Source organism: Pinus tabuliformis, chromosome 3_2, assembly GCF_031772625.1.
Source record: "Pinus tabuliformis cultivar Carrire ecotype Pingquan chromosome 3_2, CPIR1, whole genome shotgun sequence".
Taxonomy (NCBI): Eukaryota; Viridiplantae; Streptophyta; class Pinopsida; order Pinales; family Pinaceae; genus Pinus; species Pinus tabuliformis.
In genome coordinates, this window is record NC_142302.1 from 758,216,525 (window position 1) to 758,240,641 (window position 24,117).

The 24,117-nt window shown below is 39.2% G+C and overlaps 2 pseudogenes; both read left to right on the forward strand.

Annotated features, from left to right (window-relative positions):
• The first annotated feature begins 7,574 nt into the window (after positions 1–7,574).
• LOC149182824 (soluble inorganic pyrophosphatase 6, chloroplastic pseudogene) lies at positions 7,575–11,741 on the forward strand (annotated as a pseudogene).
• A 4,876-nt stretch (positions 11,742–16,617) lies between these two features.
• On the forward strand, positions 16,618–17,528 carry LOC149182825 (soluble inorganic pyrophosphatase 6, chloroplastic pseudogene; annotated as a pseudogene).
• The last annotated feature ends 6,589 nt before the right edge of the window (positions 17,529–24,117 follow it).

Below are 24,117 nucleotides of genomic sequence, written 5' to 3' on the forward strand. Positions count from 1 at the left end.
TGAGGCCTCTACCTCAAGAAGTTAGAACAAGCTTCTAGATATCAGTGCGCCTACAGAGGTTGACCCCTCTATTCTTACCACATTCTTGGAAACTTGTATGAAATTACTGCATGACAGTATGGCTTTGAAAGGGCTACATGAGTTGATAAACAAGTGTGCCGGTAAGGATAATACTTCTGATGGACCCTACGTAGTTAGAAATATTGGTAAGCATAAGAAAAGAATAGGGCACGAGATGAGCCTTACCGCAGAAATAGGAGACTATGAGATGGACCAGGTTATCTTGGATTTGTGGTCTGACGCAAACGTATTACCTAAACAGACCTAGGAGATAAGGGGAGACCTATGCTGTAGTGGTCTCTGATTCAACTGAGGATGGCAAACTAGCAAAATATTATCACTATGGGACAATTTCAGGGAGTTACTGTAGATATAGAAGGTGCGAGCGCAGTAGCTGATTTTGAAGTAATAGAGATTATTGATGATAGCACTCCATACCTTGCACTCTTGGGAATTGATTGGGCTGTTGACATGAATGGGGTCATCAATTTGAAGAAGCGGACAATGTCATTTGAAAATAAATCTCTCTACATTGTAGTACCATTGGACCCTGCAGAAGGATCACGCTATGCTAAATCAATCCGTGACTATGAGGAGAATAATGATTATTTGGATTAGATCTATAAAATCACAGCATGAGACCAATCCTGGGTTAATCTGATAGCTGATGGATGAATTGCATGAGACCGCGAAAGTTCCTGTACCTCGGATTCAATGAAGAATTTGAACATTGGAAAAATAGGCTACATGAAGTATCCACACCGCACTGCAACATGATGACCAAATCATTGCGTTGTGTGTCGTCAAAGGTAAGAAATTTGCCTTATTATGATGGTTTAATTGATGTAGATAAATTCTTGGATGCTTTTGAAAGAGAAGTTCCAGAGGATTTCTGCTTTCAGGCGTTGGATTGGGCACGGCGCGCTACACCCGCTCGATTGTGGGGTATGCATAAAAACAACTTTGATGAATGGCGCAACTACAGAAGGATGATAAGGATGCGATTTGATCATCCTAAAGTACGGGTAACTGAGAATTATGATGGAAGGAATGATCCATGCGATCATTTGGCCAAATGGGCTAAGGTATATGGAATGGAGCTGTAGCCAGAATGGGTTCCTTTATTCTATCACTCTCTAGACATAATCCCTATCAATTGGTATTTGGAAATGGAGCTCCACCATGGCACCGCAGAGTCGTATGTCTTAAGAGAAGGGTTCATCAGGACATTCATGTTTGAAGACAAGTTCGAAAGCATTGATGAGGTGCTCCAGGAGGTTAAGGCAATGATCTTTTGAATCCCGCGGGATCCTTTGGAATCAATTCAACCAGATTGGAGCACCCAGCTGCGCCATGCACTAGAATGCTATAACATGACTGATGAAGCAGAGGATGAGGATCCAAGGAATATAAATAGCTTAGAGGGTGAGGGACCACAAATAGAGAATCTAGACATCACCGCACCATTGAAAACTTGGCAAGTAAACATTGGCACAGAGGCGGGGCTGAAGTTTGCGAAGATTGGGGATTACTGGGACGATCCTACAGTAGATAAAGTCACTGAGTTTCTCTGTGAATATCAGGATTTATTCCCTACAAAACTTTCAGACTTAAAAGGCATCATAGGTGATTTGGGAGTGATTAAAATAACTTCGAAACTAGACGCAAACCCTATTAAACAGAGGTCATATAGCCTTAATCCAAAATACAAGGAAAAGGTCTGCTTGGAGTTGGACAAGATACTTGAAGTAGGTATTATTGAACTAGTGGAAGAATCTTATTGGGTGAGCTCAATGGTATTCAGGAAAAGAAGTAGAAGGACGAAATAAGGATTGACGTAGATCTAAGAAATTTTAATGATTCCTATGTCCACGATCCCTTTCTGACACCGTTTACTGATGAGGTACTGGACAATGTGGGAGGACAAGAAGCGTATTCATTCAATGATGGGTTCTCTGGGTACCATCAGATTAAGATCACACCAGAGGATAGGAGTAAGACAACCTTCGCGATGGAATGGGGTTGTTTCCAGTATATATTAATGTCCTTTGGACTCAAGAATTTGCCCATGATATTCTCATGTTTAGTTATCACGGCATTCAAATAGTTTATTCACAAATTTTTTGAGGTCTATTTCGATGGCTAGACAATGTTTGGGCTAGTTAAGTGTCGTGTAGACAATCTGCGCTTAATGTTGGATAGTTGCTGAAGGTATTAGATTGAGCTGAACATGAAGAAGTGCTTGTTTTGTGTCCCTTTTGGGATTTTGTTGGGTCATGTGGTATGCAAGCAAGGACTCATGGTGGACCCTACCAAGATCACAGTAATAATAAATTTGGAAGCCCCAAGGAGTGTTGAAGAGTTGTGCGCAACGCTGGGCCATACCGGATATTATCGAAAGTTCATCAAGGCTTATGCTTAGATTACCTTGCCCATGGAAAAGTTTCTAAAGAAGGTCGCTACATTATGTTGGAATGAAGAATGTCAGCACAGTCTAGATGTCTTGAAGGAGAAAATGGTTATCGTGCCAATCTTGGTCTTCCCATACTGGAAGAAAGAATTCCATGTGCACATTGATGCCTCATGTATTGCATTGGGAACAATGCTAACACATGCTGGCGATTTAGAACTGGATCACCCTATAGCCTTTGTGAGTAGGAAGTTGTCAAAGGATGAAAATAATTATTCGATGACAGAGTGCGAAGGATTGGATATGGTGTATGTGCTCCAAAATTTTAGGCATTACCTGTTGGGCGAACATTTCAAGATGTACACAGACCATTTATATTTAATAAGCTCGTGTTGGGGGGGAAAATATGTAGATGGCTATTGTTATTCCAAGAATATTATTTTGAGGAAATTGTGAAACCAGGAAGGTGGAATGTAAGACCTGACCATCTGACACGCATTGAAACAGGGGAGGAGCCTACTAACTTGGAGGAAGGGCGGCCTGACATGAAGCTCTTCACTATATGCATAGTGGATAACCACTTCACGGATATTATCAACTTCGCGGATATTATCCACTTCTTGACTACAGGGATGACTCCAGAAGGATACACCAATCAGCGTAAGAAATAATTGGTAGTGTGCGTGACAGATTTCTCAGTAATTGCTGGACATTTGTGTAAAATGGGATCTAATGAGATACTTTGATGATATGTGCCTGATTTTGAATGAGATAGTATCCTCGTTGAAGCTCATGGAGGAGTTGTGAGAGGACATTATGCAGGGAAAGAAATAATGCAAAAGATTTTTCGCGCTAGGTTGTGGTGGCCAATGCTACATAAAGATTCTAAAGCATATTTTAAGGCATGTGATGCATGTCAAAGGGTGGGTAGGCCCTCGCGGAGGGATGAGCTATCGTTGAATCCGTAGGTGTCACTGCAACCATTTGAGAAATGGGCCATTGATTTTGTAGGACCGATTTAGCCCCCAAGTAAGAGAACAGGTGCATGCTACATCATCATCACGACAGAATATTTGACCAGATGGGTGGAGGCATAGCCTGTGAAGGGTTGTACAGGGGCAACAACAACAAAGTTTTTTTTTGAATATGTGTTGACCAGGTTCGATTGCCTGAAGGTATTGATGAGCAACCACAGTACACATTTTCTCAATGAAACGATTAGTGCGCTGACAGAAGAGTTCTAGGTTTACCATCTGAAAAGTACACCATATCATCCTCAGGCCAATGGAACAGTTGAGGCTTTCAATAAGATATTGGAGAGTGCATTGATGAATATTTACAACGTGTAATAGAATGATTGGGACGTGTGCGTACCAGTGGTGTTATGGGCATGCATAACTACTAGTAAAAAGCTAACAGGTCAGATGCCTTTCTGATTGGTTTATGGTGTAAAGGTTGTAATTCCGATGGAATATATCATTTCGAGCCTACGCATAGTGGCTTTCACAGGAATGGTGAACCGCACAGCCTTAGAAGACCAGATTGCGCAGCTAATGGAGCTCGAAGAAGATAGGTTTCTAGTTGGATTCCATCAATATGTTCAGAAGGAACGCGAAAAAGCTTGGTATGATCGACACATCAAACTGCGCATCTTCAAGGTAAATGACTTGGTTTTATTATATGATAGCAAGTTTGCTAAGCTTCTAGGAAAGTTTCAGATGCACTCGCTGGGGCCATATGTCGTCAAAGAGACTATAGATGGTGGCATAATTCAATTTGCAAAGTTTGTAGGTTTTAACCCTGTACAAAAATTACCTGCATATGAATTCTAAAACACAAAAAATAAAAAATGCGAGAGCATAACACATAAAACACATATACACAAATATTTTCCCCTAGATCCCAAGACCGAGAATACCAGCTTTTTTCATTATATTCCTTTCAATGTTACAATACATATTTATACATGCCAAAGCATCCAATACCATGGACTGAAAACCATCGCGTCCAAAAAACATGTGCGAAAATCATGCACAAAACCATAGGTGGGTCTGCCCAACCTAACATAGGTTCCAAAACCAAAATTTTCTGGGGCGCTTCCCCGGACCCCATAAAGTGGGGTTACAGGTGCCCCTAAAACTCCCTGTGACCTCCCCCCTTCTAACCCCCAGTTAACTATGTGGGCTTGTCATGGAAAGAATATAACACAACCCAAAAAAGTTGAATGGAGAACCATTTCCGAGAAGGGTAAATGGAAATTGGTTGAAGCCATACATAAGGGATCCAACCCAATGACTACATGACAGCAAGACAGTCTTAGCGCTCCAGGCAGCTGCAAGGGAGCACAAGACTATAAACTACAATGCTCGGTTGATGGAACTATGCGACAGAGGTGTTACACAGAGGAAGGGGATGTCACAGTATCAAAAGATGTGTGAAGGGAGACGTGTTATGAGGGGAGACACCACACAACATAGTCATAAAATGACCGTTACAGTCAATGTTCATGATTTGACAACCAGGAGACGGTTAAGAGGAGCGGGGGGGTGGAATTTAAGGCTGAAATCCTTGAAGATCTGCTGCCAAATCAGCATTTATGGATAGATTTTGGGGGGAACGGTCAAATTTGAATTCAAATTCACATATAAATTACATGTGGCCATCCAACAGAGAACACTTTGCATCCTTAGAATTTTTGAGCTGTGTTGTTCGTCATTTATGAATCCTCAGTTTTTTGCAGATTTAGTCACCAGCTTTGTGTTTGATACTTTGCCTAAGGATACCTAGCAGATTATTCTCAGCACCATGTCTGGACCAGGGGAGAGTGCAAGCGCTAGAGGACTGCAAGCACCAGAAGAACTGTTACCTTCGAGGGAGCAGCTTCGGAAGCTGTAAGCATGGAGGCTCTGGCTCCTGTGCCTGCGGCACTGAGGTTGCCTAGGCCAAAACCTACACCAGTGCGTTAGAATCCCAATCCCAAGAAAGACAAGCAGAAGAGACCAATGTTGGTACGCGAGTCGTCGAGGAATCACTCTGCTACCCAGGCCCATAGGAAAGATAAACAGTCAATGAAGGATAAGAAGAAAGTCGTAGATTTGGAGGCTGAAGAGGGCGCAGAGGATATAGATGTTGAGGGCGTGGAGCCCATATCCAAATTTCCGGAGTACATTCCTCTATGTAAGGGAAAGGTGAAGGTCACTAAAGACTCGGATTCGGCAAAGTTCCTCATAAATACACCCCTACTACAAGAAAGTATCACCTTTGAAGGCTCGCGCCTGGCACGGATTCCCTATTTGAAAATGGAAGACTAGGATTTGGTGGACTATGAGAGGTTCTCCCACCTCGCGATGAAGAACTACATGAATTGGGTGTACTATAAAGAATCTGGTGTCACTGCATTGGATCCAGTCGAGTGGATTCGCGAAGTGAATAAGTTGGGGCTATTGAACCTTTTGTGGGTGCCGCACTACCACCGCTCCAACATCAATATCATCATTATCAAGAAATTGTTGACCTTGGTACATGATGGATGTTTGTGGATGAGCGCACCCATCCCAATCACGCTCCTACCACATTCAGGCTTGAATCCAGCTAAGGAGTTTGGCGAAAAAACCAAGGAGCACGACCTGGAAAAACAAATGAAGGAGAAGGTCAAGCTAGTTAAGAAGCCATGTGGGTACTCCATCACGTCTATCACCAACCACATGGTGAAAATTTCCACACAAATACTTGCTGGTAAGGTCATGAGGAAGTGTCGGGTGGACAAGGTTTCGATGCTAGTAATCTCATTAGCAGCACAGTGCATGGAAGGCATGCAATTTAACTGGTCGCGCTACCTCTGCACTGAGTTCCTTGTGAATTTTCTCTAGGCTCAATATGAGAGAAAAACCTTCCACTACGTGTGGTTTTTGCTCTCCATTGTGCTAGTAGCTTGGGAGCTGCCGGAGGACAACCAGTTTCCTCCCTTGGAGAAAGGATTGTCGGAGGCTGCACAGTTTGCCTCCCTTTGGGCCACAAAGGACTCTGTGCGGGTCACGGAGACCAAATTTTTCTGGGTGTTGATGGAGGTGAGCATTCACATGGCCATCAAATAGAAACCACGGTTGTCCCCGACTGTGTTTGAGCAATTATCAGAGTACGCGGAGTTTAAGGGAGACTTCCACCGCATATATATCATGGCGCGGAAGGATCCGCAACAGAAGTGGTTTGATCTGCCTTATCTTACCACAGACGATGCCATTCAAGAGGTTATCAAGCGCTGGTCGACAGATTGGCATTCTCCATCTGATCTGGCCACATGCACTGGAAAAGGCGCGGGGAGCTCTGCGGAGAAAAAGAAGAAGGAGGCAACAAAGAAAGTGGTACAATAGTTGACCGAGAAGTGAATGAAGGAGGCCGAGGAGAAGGCTCGACTGGAAAAATAGCGCACTGCAAAGTAGCAGGCCGAAGAGGAACAATGCGACTCTGAGCAGAGGGATAAATCCCCTTCACCCCAAACCGAGGAAGAGGAGCAATCAGAGCAGGGAGGTGGCAGAGAGGTAATGAAGCCACCGCTGGATACCATCATGCTCATAGAAGGTGATCTCGATGAGATTGGAGATAAAGTGCGCGATACCACAACGAAACTATTGCAGCAGTTCGAACAAAAGCACCTGCAGTTGCTGGGCACTCTTTAGAAGAATTTGTGCGAGCTACAGATCTAGACTAGCAGGATCTAGGTGGGCGCAGGGCAGGTGAGCGCCGCACAGACAAGTCTGGCACTAGGAACTAGTTAGGCTGTCGAGATGGTCAGGTCAGTGGATCTCCGAGCAGTCACGCTACTGGAAGGGTCATTGAGTGCAAAATCAGTTGATGAGAAGGTCATCGTAGGTACTCTGACGAACGTCGGCCTCAACCTCACATCGGTCCCCAACGAGTATATTCACACGTTGCAGATAAATGTGATAGCGGAGTTATGAGCGCGGGAGCAGTGCGCTCTCAGCGTAATAAGTGAATATCGAGTGCAAATGAGTAGATGTTCATCAAGAAGGAAAAGGAATTAAAGTAAAAGGATGCAATCCACACGTAGAACGCCCAGTTGACAGTAGTGGTGGTAGAGGCATGCATGACAGTGCCGGAGTTGCACATACCGGAGGAAGCACCGCTTGAGGCCAAGATCAGAAAGCTTGCAGCGAGTGTCCGCGATGCCGAGACAGAAGTGTCCCAAGTTCAGTTCAAGCTCAACTTGAAAATCACAGAACTGGAGCTTAGGTCACAACCTTCAACCCTACCAGAAGTTAGGGAACAATGCGAGGCATCTGTTAAGGATGGAATAACTACTGTCAATGCCGCAGTGGTGGACTGCACAACATTTTTTTATTAGGCCATGGAAGTAATGACGACCTTGCAGGAAGATCCCAACCTTCAAAGATTAAAAATAGAGATTCGTGAGCTTCAACAACAATACGATGAAGTGCGAGTGACGATGCGCACAGTGGCTACAACACAAGGCCTTGCCAAGTTGCAGGAGGGGAAGAAACTCCTTACATAAGTGAAAGTTGTACAGAAAAAATAGGAAGTCCTTAAGGTGTGGTTGGATCCTTGGTTGGAAGAAGCCTACCAAGTCTCCATCAACATACATGATAAGTTAGCGAGCTTGCATCTTACACAACAGAAGATCAAGTAGGACATTGAAGGACCAACCACAGAGCAACTGGTCGAACACATGAAGCAGGTAGGTAGCAGTGGTGCAAGTGGAGTTGGGAGATATTTGCAGCTAGATCTCTGCACTAGCTGAGTGACTTGAGGGCAAGTCACGATCTTTGTGTTGGGGTTCTGTTGGGATGGGGTCCCCTGGGTCAGTTTTGGGGCAAAAGCCCAAGTTTTGATGTAAAAATATGTAAAATATCTGCAAATTGTGGTTGCGGAGCATGTATCTAGCTAAGAGTCAAAAGGGGTTTTACCCTTCTTTTATGTAACTTGAGTTGGATTTTGAAGATCTACCCATGGTCCGTGGACCATGGGATTGTATAAATAGGTGTGTTGTAGGGATGTCTAAGGCAAGGAAGAAGAAGTCTATGGATACAAGCGAAGAATTATAGCGCAGAAGTAGAAGTATTAGAGGAGGAAAAGGCTCCGTATCTGAGTGCGTAGAGGCCTAGAGTAGTGTTCGCAGTTGAGTGTGCGGACTCCTATAGCTAAGTGTGCAAGGAAGTCTTGAGTCTGTAAGCTTAACTAGATATCAATAAAGAAGATTGTTGCAGAAATTCATGTGTTTTATCTATTAACTTCTATTATGTATGAATGCGCTTTATGTTGTGATGAATAATGGTTTTATGAAATAATGATGTATTGATGCACGAATTTACTTGTTCTACATTGTTAACTAAACGCAATTAATGTTAAGTGATTACGTGAAGATTATTATGCTTTCTGTTAAATTTATCGAACATTTAAGTAGATCTAAGCAAATTGATCTGTTCAGGGTCTGAAAAATCCAATCGTAGACCTTAAAGGAGGCCTAGAGGCCGACTGGAGGAAGTTGTAGCAATAGGCTATAGGAGCATAGAGGCCTCCACGGAGGTATATCTAGGTCGCCAAAAGCACATCACACTAATCTCTAGGTGCGGAAACTTGGTTCCAGCATCCCCCCATATTGCTTCGGATGAGACTTCAGTCCGCACACCGCGGATTGATGCTGAAAGGGCCAGTAGTGTAGGGATTTGTTTGGTGCAACTAACTCTAAACCTAGTTAAAGACCCTCTAAGACAACATCTTGTGAAAAGTTTGGATCAAGAATAGTTTGGTTGAGATCACCATCTATTACAATACATTATCATCATGATATCATTGCTAAGGTAGGCATACCCATACTACAACATTTAAACCAATTTACATGTACAATAATCAAAGTCATGTCCATTGATGATAGATGGTGGACCCATGCTTGGATGACTTTATGGATAATCATAGCCATCATACTTTTTGATCTTGTATGAATCCTGAAATCGTAGCCCAAATGGATGAAACTAGATTTAGGGTCTTCTACCTTGTCACTTGATAGTACAAGTCTAACCATGTGAAAAAATGTGTTGAAGTCGAACATGGTAGACACCATATGATTACATGCCAATGATGTAAGTCATTAACAGATGTGAGAGGAACCACTGATAATGATAATGGCTCTCAAGGTACTACAATACAAAAGCTATGTAGTGAAAATAAATGATATGAAGTCAAACACCACATAGAATCTTTTAGTCAAAGGACAATGATGAGAACTTATCACTCTGTTGAAGGCTAGAGCTTGACTGCCTCAACATCGAGGAATACCATCCAGTTAGGAGCTTAAAGCAACTTCGTTTCCTTTGAAATTGGTGGGTTTGACTGGGTATAAAGGGACCAATTTCTTGTTTGAAAGAGATTTATTATAATAACACAATGGAACTAATGAAATGATTTTATAGCTAATGATGAAACTACTAAATAAGCTTATTCTATCTATTTCTCGGGATAAAACTTCTTTATATGTGACTCAAAGAAATGTTTCACAAAGTATATAATAATGTAGATCATTCAATAATTTTATGAAAAGAAATCATATATGATAAACTCAATTATTTAAATAGTTAATTAATTTAGTTGGTTAAAACTTAATCACATAAAAGAACTCATTATCTCATACATAATCACAAATCATTCAATTCTTCACATCAATAGTGATAATGACTGATTGTTTTCAAAGCATTTATATAATGAAATAACATATAAGAAATTCACTATCTAATTCAATAACACATAGCGATAACATAAAGATAATAGTACCTAATGCATTAGCACTCTGCTTATGAAAATATAGATTTTAGGCTTAACTTCTCAATTAGATAACTTTGGATAAACAATAGTGCAAGTTCAAAGATGTCTTCTCAAAATTCTGGACCCCTTTCTAAATGCATGAAAGGGGTTTAAATAACCTATTAATATAACAAAAATAGTAAACTTAAAATAAAAGTCTTCAGAAAAGCTTCTGTTAGAGTCGATCTGTTTAGCCCTCCGTCAGAGATCAAAAACTCTTTTTTTAGGTGTCTCATCCATTGCAAGTCCGGTTGCATTCCGTTAGAAAGCATAGATTATCTGTCGAAAGGGTCTTGTCTTTCTTTTCCCTCATGTCATGTACCTATTAGTGTGTGTCTAACCATTAAAGTTCATCAAAACTCATTGAAGTCAATGTTTCAGTCATTCATAGTCATGGATGGTTGTTTGGTCAGCAAAGAGTCTTTTAGAGTTTTTGGTTTTTGTCGATTTAGTTTTCAAATTTCCGAATAATACCAACACCTGCATAAGAGGTTCCAAATCAGTTTCCATTGTAAAATTTCATCATCCATAATTCTCGAGAGTGATTCTTCTTCAAAACCCTAGTTTTGAAGAAGAAATCATCAAATGTGTTTTTGTAATAAATATGTCAAAATGTTTCAAGTTCTACAGCTCTTCAATGGTAGCCCTGTTTCGGCTTCAGTAGCTCTATACCCTGTAAGACAAACAGAAATCCATCATTCAGTTAATCAGAAAAATGATGATATAAAATGCCCAAAGTAGAGTTGAGAGAATAAGCCACAAACTCTTGATTATAGAGTTTTCTTCTTTTGAGAACACTGGGAAGAAGATATCACCTTGGCATGATATTTCATTGCAATTAGGAGATGGGGTTATCAATTTTGTGGCTAAATTACCAAAGGAAACAGGTGCAAAAATAGAAGTTGCAACTGAAGATACATTTTATTACAAAAAGGGCAAACTTCCAATCAAGCAAAACACTAAAAAGGGCAAACTTCGATATTACCCATATAACATGAATTGGAACTATGGATTGCTTCCACGAACATGGGAAGATTCATCTCTTGCAAATGCAAAAGTTAAAGGAGCATTTGACGACAATGATCCAGTTAATGTAGTGAAGATTGGGGAAAGGCAGGCTAAAATTGGAAGAGTACCAAAAGTGAAGCCATTAGCTGCTTTAGCAATGGTTGATGAAGGTGTATTGGATTGGAAAATTGTTGCTATTTCTGTTGATGATCCAAGGGCACCACTTGTCAACGATGTCAACAACGTTGAGAAGCACTTTCCGAGCACATTAACTGCAATGCGAAACTGGTTTAGGGATTACAACATATGGAAAACCAAGACTCTGTTTACAAGTCTGTGCGGCGCATTAGGAGCAGGCGCAGTGCATAGGCGCGACGCGACGCATTGGGCATTTTCCCATAGTGTATTTTTCCTCTGGCGTGGCGCATAGAATCGACGCGACGCGCTGGAGGTGCACGTGACACACAGAGTCCACAGGAAGATTTTCTAATTACCTTAACGAAATTCCAAATTTCGTGACACCTCTGCTCTAAGTAAATCAAATCATCTTAAGTTTCCATTGATCGATGTTTGGTGCGGAGAATGTCGGGAATCTCGATAAGTTTATTGATGAAAGAAAATGGATATGGATCACTGGCATTGAAAGCGATATTATTTAGATGGGACCGTGAACTGGGATCATTATAAGAACTGCGACTGCACAGATGAAATGTTGGCACTCTTATGCAATCCAATTCATGTCGCTGGTGGGCGCTCTAGTCACCAAGTATCTTACAAATTGTTGAAAGTGGAGAACCATTGACAAACAAATTTTTGTTGTATTTTTCCTTCACTAAAGGCTAAGGCTTCGGTCAAATGCATTTGTGTTAAAAAAAAATTGGTTTTTGTTCAAACAGGCAAGACAGATGAAGGAATCCTTGAAAATGAGTCTAGAAGAAAGACTTCTGGTCAGAAAGCAATTCCACCTTCTGAAGTGATCATGGAACATTGTTAAAATGAGTTCCAGGATATTACTAAAGCAGGAAACTTTGCAGATCTTTGTACCTTGATTCATGATATGCAATAGATTTGGAAGAGAGTGCGAGATATCAGTCAGGAGATGATTAACCTTGCAAAAAGTCTTACAAAGTATTCACAAGCCTCTTATAAGAAATAGGTGTTTCGTTTGCTTGAAGGAGAAGTTGAAGGAAATTGTAACATCACTCATATAGACATTAATACGAGAGCAAGTATCAGTGAAGCATTTCTTGATCACGATGTTCTGGATCAACAGCCTCAGGAAACCATTGATTGTTGCCACAACAGTAAACAGACTGACAAAATGATGCGAAACTTCAAGAGCAGAAGAGGGTTGCGACCCATGCATATCTTTGAGTAATGTGCAAGTAGATGCTCATAGTAAGGAGGTTTCCAGTTGTATGGAAACTGCTGAGTTACAAGGAATTCGAGAGTATGGTAATGTGTCAAAATTAGAAAAGTTTGTTGAACAGGTCAAATATTATCCAATGACAAGAAGGATGGACTATAAAAGCCATTTTCATTTAAAAATTAAGTTTTTATTCAAATGGAAAATGTAAAATAGGAAAGCACACCTAAATTTAAAACAAATACATCCACTAAGGCAGAGAAATAGTATTCGATTTCATATTTATGACTTCAGTTGCATTTCAAAGGGTCTATGCTCCAGATTTGGCCTTTTAGTTGGTCATCAGAGAATTTCAAGGGGAACGTTGTTCTCTTTTCTATCTTTATCAGTCCAGTTGAAAAAAACCCTTGTTTTTGGTCAATTTGTTTTCTCATAGTAGCGTCTATTTATTGTATTGTAAAGAATTTGTAAAGGGTGGGAATTTCTGGGAGAAGTGGGAGGAAAAACCCAGCGCTTTCACTATACAATTTGCTAGAGAATTAATGAAATGATGCAGCTCTGATTCATGAGATTCAAGTGGTATGAGTCTAGCATATGTTCTTCTTACTGTTTCATGAGTATCTTGTTATGTTTACAGTTCATTCATAATCGTTTCCAGCTGAATGCTTTTAAGTAAGAAAGGTAGAATCCAGTTATTGCTCTGCCTGGGAAAAACATTCACCCTCTGTGTGTCTTCTTCTGTCTGAAAATGATTCATTATATATGCCCTTTTCAGCTTCTAAACAGTCTGTCCACTCCATATTATTTCAGTTTGATTGCTAAACCTCATGCCTATCTTGCCTCACGAAATAATCTGTGTTTTTGATTTAATTTCTCAGCTCCTGCTGTCCTTTGGTCCCATACAATGCAGTATTTCAGTCATTCAAATCAATTACCTCTCTTTCATATCTATTTACTAGCCTAAAATCAGTATTCATCTTGAGTCATCTTAGATCCTATTGTGTATTTTTACTGAGTGTGACCCGGAAAGAGCCCTCTCTTGTCCTCGTAGGGCTAGCTACGAGGCTGAGCATGGTTTGATGTGGACCTAGAACCTTGTCTTTTCAGCCTGAGGAAAATCTAGGCTCTAACATAGTGGTGACCATACTGGGGAAGAAAATGGTTTTCTTGTTGATGTCATTTGTTTTATAAGCTACAGACGAAGCCTGAAGTTATGCCAGGTAGCCTTCGAAACGCTTTTTCTTTGCATTAGCGCAAGTAGATAAATGCTGCTTCAGTCAATCTCTGGTCTAGCTTGTAAACGTGACATCTAACTTGTTAATTGCCACAGTACATGTATCAAGTGCAGCTTTGATGGTTGATGGTGGAAAACGATCAGACATAAGAAGGCTGAAATCATTCACCTGGCGACTCCATTCATTGAAAAGTCCAGAAATCAATGCTTCATTGTGACTCCACTGCAGGAAAATTAGTAGCTTTAAGATTTTCAAGATGGATCGGGTTGTAAGAAGATGCGCTCCCATGAGCCGAGATCACATCCCAGGTTTTCCAAATAAAATTCCCAAAGTAGATTGGTCAAAGAATTTGCCTATGTTCAGAAATGTGGAAGGTAATGGCGCTGCTCTTCATCTGGTGAAATTTCACATTCATGTGCATAAATTAATGATCACTTTTCCTGAAGACTGTTTGATGAAACTGTTTGTGGCTACTCTGGAAGACGAAGCCCGATCTTGGTATGAAAGTTTGCCACTGGTGTCTATTTATGGTTTAAAATATTTTCATGCAATATTCTTTGAAAGGTATAAAGAATCACATCCATCCTTAGCTTTAGTTCAGGACTGTTGTAGCCATGTTCATAGTTTAATTGAAACTCTTGAGAAAGTTTATGAAGATGATAATTTCATGGATGATGAGATCATGGAAGCCCTGTATGAAAACCCATTTCAGCAGCATAACGATGATCAGGAAAATTTGCAACAGTATCAAGATTTTAGTACGGTGGAAGATGAAGGAGTTTTGCATCTTGACAGTCAACAGGAATTACAGGAAAAGGATCAACAGTATGAGGAAAATTTGTATACACCTTCACTTGAAATTAATGAAGACAATCGTTGTTTGAGCAGAAGAAAACAAAAAGTATTATCTCCTCTGTCTGAACATGAGATATATCAACTCTTGAACGGTCATGTTCCAGCTCAAGTTAACGCAAATCTGCAGTGTGCACATGATCAAGAAGGTGATGGTGGAACTTCTTCCTCTTTTGAAAATGATGACAGTCATGTAAGAAGATTTATAGATCAGCAAGTTGAAGAGTTCCATATGGCTGAAAGTGAGGAAAGAGAGAGTGTCGTTTCAGATCTGTCCATAAAAGAAAACAACATGTAGGAAAGTCAAGTTTCACTTTCAGAATGTGATAACGTTAAGTCAACCATTTCAGATCTAGATTCAGATTGTGATGACCAAGAATACCTTGTGCTGAATCTCACAAAGGGGAACTCTGCTGTTGAAATCATCTGGAATAAAGAAGACAGAATAATGAATCCAAACGTTCTCATGTCATCAAAACAAAGCCTTCATAAAGTGGTATTCCAGTCAGTTCATGAACAACAAGATGAGATCTTCGCTCTAGTAAGTGAAAAGGTTTCTCTGGATGAATTTATGGTAGATGATATAAATGATAGTGTTGGGTTTCAAGAATATTTTGAAGTTTCTTTTCTTATGATTGATGAATGTAAAGAGAAACATGAGAATCTGGCTGTCATATCATATGAAGATGATCAAAAATATATTCAGACTACCGAAGATCAGACCATTCAGGATTCCCTTTCAAATTCCTCTTCATATGTTTCATTTTTTGAAATGTGTTTTCAAGAGGAGATTCACACATCAACCTGTTCAGAATTTTATGAGGACCAGGAACATACTGAAGTACATTTTGAAGAAAGATCAGAAGAAAGAGAAAAAGACACCTTTCTCTTTCAACAGGAGGAAAGACTTCATGTTTTTCAGGATCCAATGGCAGATCTGTTGCAGTCAGCAGTGAAGGTGATTATTGTAGTATTCACTGATGAGGGAGATAAAGGTCGACTATATTTTTGGATGCCCAGTTACAAGTATCTACTGTTGACCAGAAGATCTGATCAGGAGAATCAATCAAGAAGGCATCTGCTTGATTGGTTACATTGGCATTTTGATATAGTTTGATCATATATTGTCTTGTAAGAAACACAGGTGGTCATGTACTACCACCAAGCTTTAAGTTTTAAGTTCAGGTCTTAGTCACTTTGAGTTAGTTTGTTAAAGTCAAGTTTTTCAGTCATTTCAGTTTCAAAATTTAGTCAGATTTTTAGTCAATAAATCAGTTAACAGTCTTGTGTCGATTTTTCAAAATAATGGACTCCATGGCCCAATGGACGTAGGCACGGTCTGCTCTCCCAAAGCTCTGTGGTTCTTGGCACCTCCAAGGAGCTACCATCCCCATTGGAGCCAATGTTAGAGTCGGTCTGTTCAGTCCTCCGTCAGAGATCAAAAACTCTTTTTACATTTCATCTTTATGTGTCTCATCCATTCCAAGTCCGGTTGCATTCCATTAGAAAGCATATATTATCTGTCGGAAGGGTCTTGTCTTTATTTTCCCTCATGTCATGTACCTGCTGGTGTGTGTCTGACCATTAAAGTTCATCGAAACTCATCGAAGTCAATGTTTCAGTCATTCATAGTCATGGATGGTTGTTTGGTCAGCAAAGAGTCTTTTAGAGTTTTCAGGTTTTGTCGATTTAGTTTTCAAATTTCCAAATAATACTAGCACCCGCATAAGAGGTTCCAAATCAGTTTCCATTGTAAAATTTCATCATCCATAATGCTCGAGAGTGATTCTTCTTCAAAACCCTGGTTTTGAAGAAGAAATCATCAAATGTGTTTTTGTAATAAATATGTCAAAATGTTTCAAGTTCTACAGCTCTTCAATGGTAGCCCTGTTTCGGCTTCAACAGCTCTATACCCTGTAAGACAAACAGAAATCCATCATTCAGTTAATCAGAAAAACGATGATATAAAATGCCCAAAGCAAAGTTGAGAGAATAAGCCACAAACTCTGGATTACAAAGTTTTCTTCTTTTGAGAACACTGGGAAGAAGATATCTCCTTGGCATGATATTTCATTGCAATTAGGAGATGGGGTTATCAATTTTGTGGCTAAATTACCAAAGGAAACAGGTGCAAAAATAGAAGTTGCAACTGAAGATACATTTTATTACAAAAAGGGAAAACTTCCAATCAAGCAAAACACTAAAAAGGGAAAACTTCTATATTACCCATATAACATGAATTGGAACTATGGATTGCTTCCACGAACATGGGAAGATTCATCTCTTGCATATGCAAAAGTTAAAGGAGCATTTGATGACAATGATCCAGTTAATGTAGTGAAGATTGGGGAAAGACAGGCTGAAATTGGAAGAGTACCCAAAGTGAAGCCATTAGCTACTTTAGCAATGGTTGATGAAGGTGTATTGGATTGGAAAATTGTTGCTATTTCTATTGATGATCCAAGGGCGCCACTTGTCAACGATGTCAAAAACGTTGAGAAGCACTTTCCGGGAACATTAACTGCAATTTGAAACTGGTTTAGGGATTACAACAGATGGAAAACCAAGACTCTGTTTACAAGTCTGCGCGGCTCATTGGGAGCAGGTGCGGCGCATAGGCGCGACGCGATGCATTGGGCGTTTTCGCATAGTGTATTTTTCCTCTGGCGCGGTGCACTGGAGGTGCACGCAGCGCATAAAGTCCACAGGAAGATTTTCTCATTACCTTAACGAAATTCCAAATTTCATGACCCCTCTACTCTAAGTAAATCAAATCATCTTAAGTTTCCATTGATCGATGTTTGGTGCGGAGAATGTTAGGAATCTCAGTAAGTTTATTGATGAAATCAAATGGATATGGATCACTGGCATTGAAAGTGATATTATTTAGGTGGGACTGTGAACTGGGATCATTATAAGAACTGCGACTGCACAGATGGAATGTTGGCACTCTTATGCAATCCAATTCATGTCGCTGGTGGGCACTCTCGTCACCAAGTATCTTACAAACTGTTGAAAGCGGAGAACTGTTGACAAACAAATTTTTGTTGTATTTTTCCTTCACTAAAGGCTAAGGCTTCGGTTAAAGGCATTTGTGTTAAAAAAAATTGGTTTTTATTCAAACAGGCAAGACAAATGAAGGGATCCTTGAAAATGAGTCTAGAAGAAAGACTTCTGGTCAGAAAGCAATTCCACCTTCTGAAGTGATCACGGAACGTTGTTAAAATGAGTTCTAGGATATTACTAAATCAGGAAACTTTGCAGATCTTTGTACCTTGATTCATGATATGCAATAGATTTGGAAGAGAGTGCGAGATATCAGTCAGGAGATGATTAACCTTGCAGAAAGTCTTACAAAGTATTCACAAGCCTCTTATAAGAAACGGGTGTCTCGTTTTCTTGAGGGAGAAGCTGAAGGAAATTGAAACATCACCCATATAGACATCACTACGAAAGCAAGTATCAGTGAAGCATTTCTTGATCGCAATGTTCTGGATCAGCAGCCTCAGGAAACCATTGATTGTTGCCATAGCAATAAACAGACTGACAAAATGATGCGAAACTTCAAGAGCATAAGAGGGCTGCGACCCATGCATATCTTTGAGTAATGTGCAAGCAGATGCTCATAGTAAGGAGGTTGCCAGTTGTATGGAAACTGCTGAGTTACAAGGAATTCAAGAGTATGATAGTGTGTAAAAATTAGAAAATTTTGTTGAACAGGTCAAATATTATCCAATGACAAGAAGGATGGACTATAAAAGCCATTTTCATTTAAAAATAAAGTTTTTATTCAAATGGAAAATGTAAAATAGGAAAGCATGCCTAAATTTAAAACAAAGACATCCACCAGGGCAGAGAAATAGGATTCGATTTCCTATTTATGACTTCAGTTGCATTTCAAAGGGTCTACGCTCCAGATTTGGCCTTTTAGTTGGTCATCAGAGAATTTCAAGGGGAACGTTGTTCTCTTTTCTATCTTTATCAGTCCAGTTGAAACGTCTATTTATTGTATTGTATTGTAAAGCATTTGTAAAGGGTGGGAATTTCTGGGAGAAGTGGGAGGAAAAACCCAACGCTTTCACTATACAGTTTGCTAGAGAATTAATGAAATGATGTAGCTCTGATTCATGAGATTCAAGTGGTATGAGTCTAGCATATGTTATTATTACTATTTTATGAGTATCTTGTTATGTTTACAGTTCATTCATAATCGTTTCTAGCTGAATGTTTTTAAGTAAGAAAGGTAGAATCCAGTTATTGCTCTGCCTGGGAAAAAATTCACCCTCAATGTGTCTTCTTCTGTCTGAAAAGGATTCATTATATATGCCCTTTTCAGCTTTTAAACAGTCTGTCCACTCCATATTATTTCAGTTTGATTGCTAAACCTCATGCCTATCTTGCCTCACGAAATAATCTGTGTTTTTTATTTAATTTCTTAGCTCCTGCTATCCTTTGGTCCCATATAGCCCAGAATTTCAGTCATTCAAATCAATTACCTCTCTTTCATATCTATTTACTAGCCTAAAATCAGTATTCATCTTGAGTCATCTCAGATCCTATTGTGTATTTTTACTGAGTGTGACCCGGAGAGAGCCCTCTCCTATCCTCGTAGGGCTAGCTACAAGGCTGAGTGTGGTTTGATGTGGACCTAGAACCTTGTCTTTTCAGCCTGAGGCAAATCTAGGCTCTAACAGCTTCTACAAACTAAGCTAAGATAAAGGACACATAAATTAGTGATTTGTTGTAACAAGAAATCATGACTGTGCTACAGATTGATTCTTCATGTACTCTCTGAGACCACATATATCTGTGAGTAGCTTCAGCTAAGGGGGGTGTACTGGTTCCATGTGAATTTATCTCGTAAACACTGCATCATTAAGCGTTGGAAGAAGTTTCACTGCTGCATTCGAGAGACACCTCAGCACGAGACACTAACTATGTGGTTTCACTAGGAACTATCAATAACTTTTAAGGTTTTGTTTTGATAAACTCTGAATACCTTAAACCTTCTTCTTAGATGTTTGCTGCCAAGGTTGTTTTAAAGTTTTGACATCTGGCAAGGTGTGTCCTTCGGGCATTCTTGTATTAGACTGGTTTGCAATAAGGTATCTGTAATTTATTTGGTGAAATTTGAGTCAAGATTTCTGGCTCTGATAATAGCCATTTCTTCCCATTTCATTTCGATATCCCAGTCACCAAAAATGATATACTTCTATGATTCTTCAATTCGAGGAAGATCAACCGATCTTCTGTGTGAGCACTATCTTGCCAATCTATGTACTCAGAGACTGTCTCATCAAACATCCTCAAATCAGACAGTTGGTTTAATAAAGAATTATTGGTCTTTGACAAGTCATGAATTAGAGCCAATTTGTGATAGAAGATAGCCTGCTTCTTTGTTAGGAGTATATCCAGTTTCGATGCCTCCTTGTGGACTTCATTTATCTCTAGATTTTCCCTCAGCTGGTTTATCATTTGTTGCAATTACAATATCTATTCATCTTTATCCTTCACTTGAAATTCAAATTTTAGTTTTAAATCATTAAATCTTTTCTATAACTCATTAATATTTTCTTGCAATTGTTGCTCGATTGCTTGCTTTTTGATCTGGATTTAAGCAGGAACGCAATAGATTACAAAGATAACCATAAATACAGAGATGCAATAACCATAAAAACAGAGATGTAGCGGAAATAATACTTCATTTCATTAATGGAGAATACTGAAATATGCTTACAAATAGAAATAACCCAGCTAGTGCGATGGTAGCTTATCTCTGAGAAGAGATGTGTCGGCTACATGCCTCTGAACTATTTCCAATTGTATTACAATGAGGCTCGAGGGCCTATTTATTGTTGAGAAACAATGGAAAACCCTTCAGATTCCAAAACCTAACCCTAGAAGATGAAACGCCAAATTGTGGGCCCTGTTTTTGGGTAAGTTGGTACATCAACTTCCCGGGGTCGTAACTTTGGCATACGATCTCCGTTTTATGCGCATGATAGCCCGTTGGAAAGATCTCTATGAGGACTACAACGGAAAAGATGATTTTTTAACTAAGACAAGATTTCCCAAAAAACGTCGTTTAGGGCCTCAAAACGGCTCCGAAAGTTTAGGACCCGAAAAACTGCTAAAAATAGTAAACTGCGCTATAATTAAGGAAACTGAAAATGTTGAGAGGAACAATGGTGGGGTTCCAGGTGGAATTGGCAGGTGGCCACCAATATCCACCTGGATCACTTTTCAACCTAGAAACTTTATTCTATCCTTTAATCTTTTCTTTTATCAATAGTTGTATTTCCAAAGCTTTATCAATGGTAGCACTAGCATAAGCTCTTGAAAAATGAGATAGTTTGTTCCATTCCTCGTCAGGGATTGTTTGATCTCCTTTCCAAAGAACTTGAAAAGGAGTTTCATTTGAAACTAGCACTTGTGATTGTTCTAAATTTATTTTCTTTCTTGACCTACTCATCACTGCATTATGTTTTGAAACCTGCTCTGTCTCTTTTTTGACTGTAACATGTTCTGCTTGTATATTGGTGGACATACCTATAACCCAAGTTTCATCGGCTGTCAAAACATGATTGAACTCTTCCCATACTTCATCCAATTTGTTCTCCTCCTTAATAATTTTTGTTGTTTCAGAGAGTTGGGAAATAATTGGAGCTTTCAAAGAGGAGGTCGATGCATCTGAAACTCTCGAGTTTTTTTGTGGTTGTTTTAACAAAAATTATGGAAGATGGACTATTCTTCGCTGACAATATTGATTGAATATAATCAATTTGTTAGGATTTAGATGATTTTCTGTTAGCTTTTCTACTATAGAATACTCCAGAACCATTTCTAACAATTCATTGAACTTGTCAGGCTTGCTTGAAAACTGTCTGAGCTTAGCCTATGTTGTAACATCTTTCATGACCCCATTAGGGTCATATGGCCTGTTTTTTATGGTTGGAAAACTAAAGGCTTTTAATTGTTCAATTTCAAGAAAGGAATGCTTGAAATTCTCTAAGGCATAGGCACCACAGGAGATATGAAAATATGTCTAGGCAATTTTCTTGGCATCTTTAAGCACTTTAGTCAAGCCCTTACCAATTTTTTGATAAGAAATTTCCTTGGCCAACAATTTATATACAACAAAAAGGGGAAAACATGAGGATGGGCAAGGCTACCAAAAACTCGAATGTAAGTAAATGGCTCTTCCCCAGACCACTTTCTTAACGACTTTAAGTATTTATTAGCTTCTGCAATGAGTCTAGGGGCTTTGCTTCCAAAGACCTCTTGGTGGATAGGGGGCATAATCTCATTACATATTTTATAGAAGTAATCAAGGTATATGGTTTCCCAAAGGATATCGAGATAAACAAATATAGGACTAGGAAATTGGTTTTTCCATTTCCATCCTAGAGATGGAAAATCATAAGAAAAGAAAATTTCATCCATGACATAGGTGCTCATAAAGAAAGGAGGAGCCATTCTCTCAAGAACATTGTGCTTCTGTATATAATTGTGGATTTGGGTGGTCAAATTGTTGGACAAAATAGTTTCCAAATCCATGATATAAGCATCAACAACAACTTCTATTAATGGCACTTATTTTTCAAAGAATTTATGTGTATTTGGATAACCATAGAGGTGACATAACATAGCAGAAATATGCGAGAAAGGTCCAAAAATAGAGGCTAATAAATATATAACCTTGTCCTCATGCTTGTGTTTGTTTGGGTCCCTTCTCCATTCTTTGATTAACTCCACAGGATTCAGACTCTCTTGCATGAATTTCTGGATGAATTGTGTATCATATTTCTTCTGAGGTTGAGGTAGATGATACATTTTCCTAAAATCCTCAGCTTTACAAGACCCAATAAATTCCTTCTTCAGAGTTATAGATGTTCTGTCCGTAATGTCCAGGTGGTCAATAATCCATCTTACCATATTTGTATATGGCATAATTTGGGTGGGCAACAATTCTGTGGAGAAATGAATTGGCCACATAATTCCATGCGTCGTTATTATATGGAGGAGAATCATCAGCAGTAGCAATCTGTTTCTCGATTATTCTTGGATTTTCATCCTCGAATAGTTTGTATATTTCCTCCACAAGGAGGAACCTGCATCCAGAGTGCATTTAGTATCTGTATACAAAGGAGACATCTCAGACACTTCTTCAGGGGGCAAGACTAGTTCTTGTTGAATTATGGACTTTCTTCTCGCCTTGATAATCCTTGATATGTCCTTTAACCACTCTTTATTGGAGTTTAAATGTTAAGAAACAAACAAAGATAAGCAGTAAGAACTTGAAATATGAAAAGATTCATATCAATTCAATGCGAGTCTTATGGAAAACCCTTTCACATTTACTCAAAATTATTACAAATCATTAAAAAACCTCAAAATTAGAACTACGCAGAGTGGTCATTTAATTTTTGAATGTTTGTTCATGTGACACTGACACTTGCGATTATATTAGGAAATCCTTTATTGGTGCTTGGTATCGAGTGACATTGAGATAACTCATCGATCTGCGATATCTAAAAAACATAAAGATGTGGGATTCATATTAGTGAAATATCGGGTTTTAACACAATACGATATTCGAATTCGTCAATTGATGGAATGCGATATCGACATTCTGATGGATTGCATTATCGGTTTCAACATTTCGCTATTAGTGTTTAGCTGATATTGCTATCGACATTTCATAGTTGACCTTTTGCTATTTCACAATCGGCTTTTCCTGTTAGATTTTCTTTTAAACTGCTGATACTACATGCAGGTTTTAATAAGACCAATATTTTTATGATATTTCCATTTATTTGTTACGATTTCGGGATTCGTAAGACTTGAAATTTATTTCCTAAAAACTACAGAAGGATTCCTAAAAAGGTTTTATGGTTTTTTCGTAAATTTTCTTGTTTTATTCAAAAATAAAAGAGTATATAGAAAACTTATCCTATTTTATCTAAACAAGAAAGGATTATATCCTAAAAATTTTAAAGGGTCCCCACTATTCTTTCTCCTAAGTCTAAATGTAATAGGGGGTTGTTGAGTACCACAACACGCTGAAAGTGAGGAAACTTTCCATTGAGGTATGTAAGCTCCAAGGCATTGAAGGGAGTTTCTAAATCAACTTCCTAGATAATGTGTTTATGTCGATAAGAAGTGAATCATTGTAGGAGGGCCTTAATGTATCCCCCATCAACGACACGAAACAAGTATCAATATTTGAGACATGATGTAATGATGCAAAGCTGGTCAGTGACACTAACATGGAGTTGGAAACATTGACTCAAAGACCCATCATGAAGGCTTTCATTAAGGTGTGATTAACAGAAAGGAAAGTGAATTCCACA